Source organism: Ailuropoda melanoleuca, chromosome X, assembly GCF_002007445.2.
Source record: "Ailuropoda melanoleuca isolate Jingjing chromosome X, ASM200744v2, whole genome shotgun sequence".
NCBI classification, from domain to species: Eukaryota; Metazoa; Chordata; class Mammalia; order Carnivora; family Ursidae; genus Ailuropoda; species Ailuropoda melanoleuca.
The window spans coordinates 76,024,662-76,030,661 of record NC_048238.1 but is presented as its reverse complement, the minus strand read 5'-3'; the positions used below and the strand labels follow the sequence as shown (position 1 = coordinate 76,030,661).

At 47.3% G+C, this 6,000-nt stretch overlaps 1 protein-coding gene across 5 annotated transcripts in view; it reads left to right on the top strand.

The window, feature by feature from the left end:
* The first annotated feature begins 2,770 nt into the window (after window positions 1-2,770).
* Window positions 2,771-6,000, top strand: part of ACSL4 (acyl-CoA synthetase long chain family member 4) — a 75,044-nt gene continuing 71,814 nt past the window's right edge. For 3 of the 5 annotated variants that reach the window (XM_034649945.1, XM_034649944.1, XM_034649943.1), the window contains exon 1: window positions 2,771-2,902. The gene's annotated coding sequence lies outside the window, so the exon portion shown is untranslated. The remainder of the gene's footprint in view (window positions 2,903-6,000) is intronic. The other 2 variants (XM_034649948.1, XM_034649947.1) reach the window with 2 other exon arrangements.

The window sequence follows — 6,000 nt, the reverse complement described above, 5'->3', positions numbered from 1 at the left end:
AATTCCACTTGGTTTCAGACAGCTTTCTTTTAATGCTTTTTATGTTGTAGTTTGGATCTGTCAACTGCACCGTGTATTTTCCTGTTTTCCACTTCCATATGTTTATCGCTTCTGTTTCTAATTGGGTTGGCAGTCCCGGGTAGGACTTCACACCGAGGAAGTCTGATGTTGTGGCTAACGCCGTCGTCCAGGAGGCACAAGAAATCCAGCCTCTGTTACTAGTTAGTTGTGGGACTGGACAAGTCATTTAACCTGGATCTATTTCTCCACCTGTAAAATAGTGGTAATAATCCCCTGTGCTCCTAACTGGTAAACAATTGTGCAAATGTTCTCTCTAAAATGTCAGGCAGCTGGCTGGGGGAATGTTTTGTTCCTGGGTAGGAGTGCTTCAGGGTTTCTGACGACAAGAAGTTGAAGTTCGTTTTGACCTTGAAAAAGTGAGAAAGAAAGCTAGAAATTGTAGGGAGTCACTTGGTTTCCTTTTTGGAGATGTAGCTCTTCTTCGGTCTTCATCCTGGGTGTGGTTCACTGGAGAGCAAAGGGGAGATATGGTCTGTGATAAAGGTAGACAGAACTGTCTGTGTTAATGAATAACTTAAGTGATAATAACTAAGTGATAAAGATCTTGAAAAACTGAAATAGTTTCTGGGTCTGATAAATAGATCTATATCTATATTATACACATAGGTACAAACATAGGTATGTATATCTACAAAGTCTTACATACCAACAAAAACTGATAGCTTCGGGCTCTTTCCTTGATACCTTTTAAAGTTGGAGCAACTTCAGTAAGCTACGGGCTCAGTGTTCAGAGATTACCTAGTTGAGGAGGTCTCGGCTAAATGACACATCGTGAAGGAAATGGATGAAAGCACTCTTTATTTTATTTATTGTTTATTTTATTTATTGTTTTAGAGAGGGAGAGAGGAGCCAAGAGAGAATCCTCAAGCAGACTCCACACCCAATGCGGGGTCGTCTCGGGGCTCGATATCAGGACCCTGAGATCATGACCTGATTGGAAATCAAGAGTCAGAGGCTTAACACATGACTGAGCCACCCAGGCACCCCAACAAAAGTACTCTTTAATTACAAGTTCTTTTTCTTCCCGGTCCAGTGGATTGACTTATGTGCTACACTGGGTCTGTCCTGTGTCTGGGTTTTTATTCCATGACTAGACACTAAATTTGTGGAGGGCAGGGATGATCATTCCTTCTATTTCATTTGTGTTAACCCTGTTGTGGATGACAGTGCGCTGTATGCTGCAGGTACCCAGTGAATTATATAGCTGACAAATGATTACTTATTTCTGGTAATTACAACAAGATCTCATAAAATAAACACGACAAACTCGTTGTTTGAAGTCCTGAACTTTCTAGGTCAATCTCGAAAAAGGAAGTTCATGACTGCCATAGTAATATTTGTAGGCATATTATAGGTAAGTGGGTGGGCCTGTTGGAAATTGGCTGAGTAATCCCACTTCAGAGTAAGGAACACACAAGAGCTGTAGCTCTATGCTCTCCAATTGCGGGCCTCCGACCACGCATAGTGTCACCTGGGATGCTTATTAAAAAAATCCAATTTCTCAGACCCACTCAGACCCTAATCACAGTATCTGGAGGTTGCAGCTCCAGGCACCCATATTTTAACAAGCACCCCAGATGATCTGGATGCATACTAAAGCTTAAGAACGATTCTAGTCTGTACTCTGAAGGGGTGACACACACACGTGTAATTCTATGGGAAGATGGAAAACGCAAGGGAAATGAAATGTCCACTACTAGCAGAAAGAGGAAGCTAGTCCTCCATTATGCATCAGGGAACTTGTAAGAATATTGGTGCTTTACTTCTCGTGATATATTCTAGGCAGCTTCTCGTGGCTCATTTACAATTATGGTCTGTTCTTTTTGCAGTCCAGAGACAGACAGTTCACCGGAACCTTACTTTTAACAGCAATTTCTTGAATCTCTTGGGAACGGTCTTTGTAGCATTGGCTCCTAAGCTACGATCATGGCTAGTAAGATGTCACAATAATGCAGGGATTTCTCCTTATCAGTTGCGGGCTCTTTGGCCACGACACCGCGGTGGAAAGGAAAGGCATCAGGTGAACGCCCCCCCTCCCGCCCCGCATCCTTGTGATATTTCACAAACGGGAGGCAGCGGGGGTCTTAACGCAGTGAGAGGTGAGGTAAGAGGAACGGAGGCAGTAGCTCGGGCTTGGAGGAGCAGGATGCCTTTAATCAAGGAATAGGATCTCCGTCTGAAGCAAGAGTAGAAGTCCAAAGATGAGTATCTCTAAAGGGCAGCTGGAAGATGACCCGAGGGGAACTTTCCTCCCCGGGCTGAGTCCTAAGGAAGCGAGCACAGGTGCGGGCGTGGGCGCGCTCCAAACCTCGCTGAAATGAGATAGGCGCTAGGCCCTTCCGAAAACACACTCGATAAGGTGGCCGGCGGGCCCGCCCGCCCAGCGGCTCGGAAGCCTGAGCTAGAGCCTGCGGCGAGCCAGCGAGGAGCCGTTAGTCGCCTCAGCTCGCCCGCAGCGCCCCTCCCTAGCCTCGGGATGCCGGCTGGGCCCCGCCTCCGCGGCTGACGTCCGGGGCGAACGGAGGCGGGGGCGTGGGTGGGCCGAGACGTCGGCCGCCCGCGATTCGGCCGGCTCAGCCACACCACCGCGCGCCCCCGCTCCGCCCGCCCCTCCGGGCGCGTCTTTTCCGGGCTCGCACCGCGCCGCGCCTCGTCCCGCCTCCGCCGGCCGTCCGGGTGCGCGCGCGCCGCTGCGGCTTTTTCTCCGGCCTCCGCGGCGAGCCCCTCCTCGCCCCAGCGCTAGCGGGCACGCGGCTCTTCCGCGGGCTCCCCGAGTGCCAGGCGCCGGCCGGCTGCGAAGACAGCGTGGGCCGCGTCTCGGGTGAGTAGCCCCAGCTGCTGACCCCCGTCGGCGTCGGCGCCCGAGCTCCGGCGGCCCCGCGGTCCCACACCTGAGCCCCGCGGAGGTGGAGGGGGCGTCCCGGTTCCCGGAGTGGGCTCGGCTTCTTCTGGAGCCCGGCCGAGCTACCCGCCTGCCTGCCCCCGCCCCCTCCCCCCCGCTGTTCCCCCGGGGTCGGGAAGGTTCCTGGGGTCTCTGCATCTTCTCCGCTGAAGTCCGGGGTCCTCGGGAGCCCGGCCTGCCTCTCTTCTGCCGCCCACTGCCTCCCACCCCTCGAGGGCCAGAAGCATCCTGCCGACCGGGCTCCTGTGCTTTGCCGTTACCCTTTCCGAAGGAGCGTCTCAAGTGCTTGCCAGACCTCCAAACGACCTTTAGGGTGACCCTAGTCCTCAACACCATCTTGTCCCCTCCGGGTCGATCTGGCTCCGAGGGCTAGGGGATCTCTCTGGCCCTGGCAGCAACCGCCCTTTGGATTTGAGGGATGCCCTGCCTTCCGATATGCTTGTAGCTTCCGTATCTTCAGGTATGTTAGAAGACGACTGAATTCTAGCAGAAGCATGCTCCTCTTTTTTCCTGTTCTATCTACATCCCTGTCCTCATGAATGCTTTATATTTAGCGTTAGCTTTATTCACTTCCTCTTCCTTTCAGTTGAATAACCTACAGAAAGAATTGCGGCCGATGTCTGTAGCACATAGAAAAATCGAGGAGAATATGATTCATTGCCTAACCCCCATCAAGGGGTTACATATTTTAAATAGGACGTCATTTCTCCTCTGCACTCCAGCATCTCCTCCTTCAAAGGCATTTTTCCACCCTCTTGAAATGAATTTTGCTCTAGTGTCTCACCTTCAAAATAATCAGTCTCTCCTCCAAGAAACGACGGGGAGATGCAGAATAAGGGCAAAATGGCATTTGAAAAATGAATCCCTTTGAAAGAGTAAACAGTCGGCTTTATTGGTTAATGGCTAAATCGACGCCTCAGTTCATGTGCAAAAATGAGGATGTTGGATAGGGCACAAATGAGGTTCCGCTAGTGTTTTGGTTCTAGGGCTTCTAAATTAATGCTTAGTTCCATATTGCTGCATAACGGAGATTTAACCTAATTAAAGCCCCATTTCCTGTAGTTACTTGTCACTTCAGTTTTTCTTGGATTTTGCCTCTAATAGTTGTCACTGTTCTTGATACATAAGACTGTGTGCAAGTGGCGATTCAATTACAGTACCATCAAGGACCCTATCAGTCAAGCTTTTTATGGCATAAGGCCTCTTCCTTGAATTGTAAAGTAGCTCTCTGTTTCATTTGGAGCCTCTGCGGTGTAAGACATGTAAGACTCCTGTTAGAATGAACACCCTGGCCACCATTTAGGTGGAGGATGAAACAGTAGACCGTTGGTACTTCATCCTATGGCGCAAGTATACTATTTTGTTCTGATACGGGAAGTAATTTGACACTTCAAAAAATCCATGGGAAGGTGTAATACAACAATTAAAAGCTTCCCCCCGAAAACCCTATTAAAAAAATAAGTGATTTGGATGAACATTTTTGTTTGTGTTTCGGGTAGGTGCGGGATGGGTGGAGGAGAAAGGAGAGTCTTGCCCAATTCAATAAGAGGAGAAATGAACTGGGGCTCTGGGGAGGCTCTGGATCCAGCTCTGGCTAACTGTATAACCCTGAACAAGTCACTTAGCCTCTCTTAATTTTTGCATCTGTAAAAGCACTGTGATGATTGGCAGAGTGAGCCATAAGCCCCCTAATTTGAATTCTTTGTTCTTTTACTGAAAAAACATACATGTATATGTAAAATGAATCTGTATATGTGATTATTTTGACGTTAAGTTGCAATAATGCTGTGCCATAAGTTCTTAGTTCTACCAGTTGTCTAGAATGCTTTTCTCAAAGATCTGCATATCCTTGTTCCAGTGTATGTGTGCATAATTCTTCATTCATCCTTATGAAATGAGTGGAGACCGTATGTGGAAGTCTATGAATTGGGAAGCATTTTACCAAAGTCAGGTATTGTTAACTTCTGCTTGCAAGTGAAATGTGTGCATACCACACTTTTTTAAAAATGTTCATGGCTTTTAGAAGTTTGAAAGTGAATGTGTACATGCTGCCTACTGCCTTGTAGCTGTAATTGACCAAGAACTTTAAAGAATATGCTGGCATCTCATTCATTCATTTATCACTCATTGTACTTATCTCGTTCCTTCAGCTGTCACTTATTTTGTGCCAGGCCACCAGGATATGATGGTTAAGAAAACCATCTTTACGACTTTATAGTCTGGGATGGTTATGGGAGGGTGGTGAAGAGATAGATGTATATACAGTTTATTTTTATTAACAGCAACAACAGCATTCAAATCAGGGACATAAACACACTCTTGGGGACCTCAAAGCTCCATAGGGGAGGAGGAGATGATTGTGTTAATTGTAGCCTGTAGCTTCTCTTCCTGGCATTCCTTTTCTCCCCCTTCCCTGACTTTCAGTTCCTGAGACCGTAGCAAAAATAAAAGCTTTATTTTTCCACTCCTATCACTGGCTGGTGTTCTATACTCTTTTTCATTCTTTGCCTTTTAACTGTTCTTTTGGTGGTAGCTGTAAGATTCTCATACAGTTCTAAGAAACAATACCCTTTATCTGATTATCCCCAGTGGTAATATCTGCATAGCTGTAGTATAATAGCACAGGAAAGAAATTGAAATAGATACAATTCATCCACCTGATTCAGAGATCACCAGTTATGCATGGACTCATTTGTGTGTGTGTATTTAGTTCTGTGCAGTGTTATCACATGGGTAAATGTACGTAACCACCTCCAGGGTACAGATACAGTTACATCACCACGAGGATCCCTGGCGCTGCCCTTTTATAGCCACAGCTATCTCCCTCCTTTGCTGATCCCTGGCAGCCACTAATCTGTTTTCCATGCCTATAATTTCATCATTTCAAGAATGCTGTATAAATGGAATCATGCAGTATGTAACTTTTTGAGATGGGCTTCCCACCCCCCCTTTCAGGGTAATTCCCTGGAGATTCGTGTTGGGAGTCTATCTTGTATCCCGTTAGTTCCTTTTCATTG